Here is a 2,909-nt window from a genome sequence, read left to right as displayed (position 1 = left end):
TTTTTCTTTTGATAGGGAGAGGGAGAAAAGGCAGGGATAGCCTATGTCACCAGGCTGATAATGGCACTTCTGTTTGCTATAATTTTGTAGATGTTGTGAACATAAACACTGTTGGCTTTCAGAACTAGGTGTTTTGGAAGTCTGTCCATTTTGGAAGAGTCTTAAAATTTAGGATGCTAGATATGGAGTCCAATCCCTTTGCTCTTCCAGGAGAAGCTGGGTTGTGGGTTCTCTTCTGATTGGATGGCACTGTTTGGGGATTGGAGTATATTGTGAGAGTATGTTTCCACTTTTCCTACATGTTTCAGTGGGGGTATTTTCCCCAGTCATGTGATGTTTAGGAATCACTCAGGTAGTTTCTTGATTTCTTTCAGAGGGAATTCCTCCTTATGTAGCTGAGGAGAGCTCAGGATATTGCTATGTGTCATCTTGATTGATTGTGAGATGTTAGGGTCCTGGCAGGAGATACATGATACCATACCAAGGTTTTATTTGAAGAATAAATCTTACTTGGTGATGGTGCATAGTCCTTTCTATATAGTATGCATTTGACTTAGTGATATCTTATTAAGGATCTATGTTCATGAGGGATTAGTTTGCAAATTGCTCTTTACTAGTCTCTTTGGCTTTAATTTTAGAGTGTTTTAGCTTTCTGTTGCTACCATAGCAAATTACTGCAAATTTAGTGGCTTAAATTTGATGAAAAGAGTCATCTCATTAGAAAAGACCCTGAGGCTGGGAAAGATTGAAGGCGAGGAGAAGGGGAAAACAGAGAATGAAATGGTTGGATGGCATCACCAATTTAATGGACATAAGTTTGAGCAAACTCCAGGAGATGGTGAAGGACAGGGAAACCTGGCGTGCTGCAGTCCATAGGGTTGCAAAGAGTAGGACACGACTGAGTGACTGAACAACTGTAACAAATTACTGCAAATTTCATGGCTTAATGCAATGCATATTTGCTATTGCATTTCCATGTGTTAGGGAGGTCAATTAGCTAAATCCTCTAGTCATATCTCACAAGCTGAAATCATGATGTCTGTTGGTACAAAGGTCCTCACCCAAGACTCAGGGCCTCTCCAGGCTCTGAGGTTATTGGCAGAATTCACTTCCTTGCTGTTGTAGTTCTGAGCTCTCTATATTCTTGCTGGTTGTTAACTGAAGGTCAATCTCAACACCCATGGGGCTATCCTTTTCTATTTTCAGTTTACAAAATAGCTGTTTGATTTTTTTCTTTAAGATCACCAGGAGACTTCTGTGAAATCTGCTATCAGCAGGAGAAAACTGCTTTGAAAGAGTTCACTTGAATAGATTCAATCCACCTAGATATTCTGAGTATTTTAAGGTCAACTGATTTGGGACATAAATTACATTTTCAAAATTACTTCATAGTAGTACCTGAGTTATAATTTGAATAATCAGAGTAGGGCATTTAGGGGGAGAGACCATGTTTAGAATTTTGCCCTCAACACAGCATGTCTTAGTATTTTGGAGTACTGTACCAGAATACCATAGACTGGATGTCTTATAAACAATAAATGTGTATTTCTCACACTTCTGAGGGCTTGGAAGTCCCATGGTCTAGATATTAGTATATTTGATATCTGGTGAGGACTCATTTCCTAATTCATAGACAGCTGATCTTTGCAGAGTATCCTCATATGGCAGAAGGAACAAAAAAGCTCTCTGGTTTCCCTTTTATAATGGTGAGATTCCATTAATGAGGGCTTTAAGCTTATGACCTCATCACTTCCCAAAGGTCCCATTTCCAAATACTGTCACATTGGGGGAACATAAATATTCAGACTATAGCACATGATAATATTGGTCTCAGAGAATGAGTTAAGAAATATTTTCCTTCCTACATTTTTCTGAAAAAGTTGTGTCCCTCTGTGTGTATGCTCAGTCATGTTCAACTCTAAGCAACCCCATGGACTGTAGCCTGCCAGGAAAGAACACTGGAGTGAGTTGGAGATGCCATTCCATCTCCAGGGGATCTTCTGGACCTAGGGATCAAACCTGCTTCTCCTGCATCAGCTGCTGCTGCTGCTGCTAAGTCACTTCAGTCATGTCCGACTCTGTGCGACCCCATAGACAGCAGCCCACCAGGCTCTGCTGTCCCTGGGATTCTCCAGGCAAGAACACTGGAGTGGGTTGACATTTCCTTCTCCAATGCATGAAAGTGAAAAGTGAAAGTGAAGTCACTGTGTCATGTCCAACTCTCAGCAACCCCATGGACTGCAGCCCACCAGGCTCCTCCGTCCATGGGATTTTCCAGGCAAGAGTGCTGGAGTGGGGTGCCATTGCCTTCTCCATCCTGCATCAGCAGGCAGATTTTTTTTTTTTTTTACCACTGTGCCACTTGAGAAGCCAAAAGTTGTGTAAGATTGATATACATTCTTGAAATATTTGATAGAATTCACCAGTGAAGTAATACAGCATAAGCTTTACTTTCCAGTAGTTTTACAATCACCAATGTTATTTGCTTATTCATTATAGATCTGTTAAGATTTTCTATTTCTTCCTGAGTTAGTTTTGGAAGCTTATAGAAAATTCTCCATTTCATCAAGTTTTCTGTTTGTTGGCATAATACTGTTCATAATATTTAATTAAATATCTATTTCTTTAAGACTGATAGTGATATCCTTACTTTCATTACAGGTTTCGGAAATTTTGTCTTTTTATTTTAGACTTCTCAAGCAAATTTTAAATCAATTTTGCTGACTTTCTCAAAACATTTGATTAAAATTATTTTTTCCATCTTTTGTATTTTTAATTTACTTGATTCCCATGATTTTAACATTTATCCCATTTTGCTTTCTTGGGCTTAATTTGACCCTATCTTTCCAGTTTTTAAGACAAAAAGCATAACTACTTAGTTGAGAGTTTTCTTCTTTTCTATATAGGTG

Source organism: Ovis canadensis, chromosome 10, assembly GCF_042477335.2.
Source record: "Ovis canadensis isolate MfBH-ARS-UI-01 breed Bighorn chromosome 10, ARS-UI_OviCan_v2, whole genome shotgun sequence".
Lineage (NCBI taxonomy): Eukaryota > Metazoa > Chordata > Mammalia > Artiodactyla > Bovidae > Ovis > Ovis canadensis.
The sequence above is the reverse complement of the archived record's forward strand: the minus strand, read 5'-3'. Positions refer to the sequence as shown.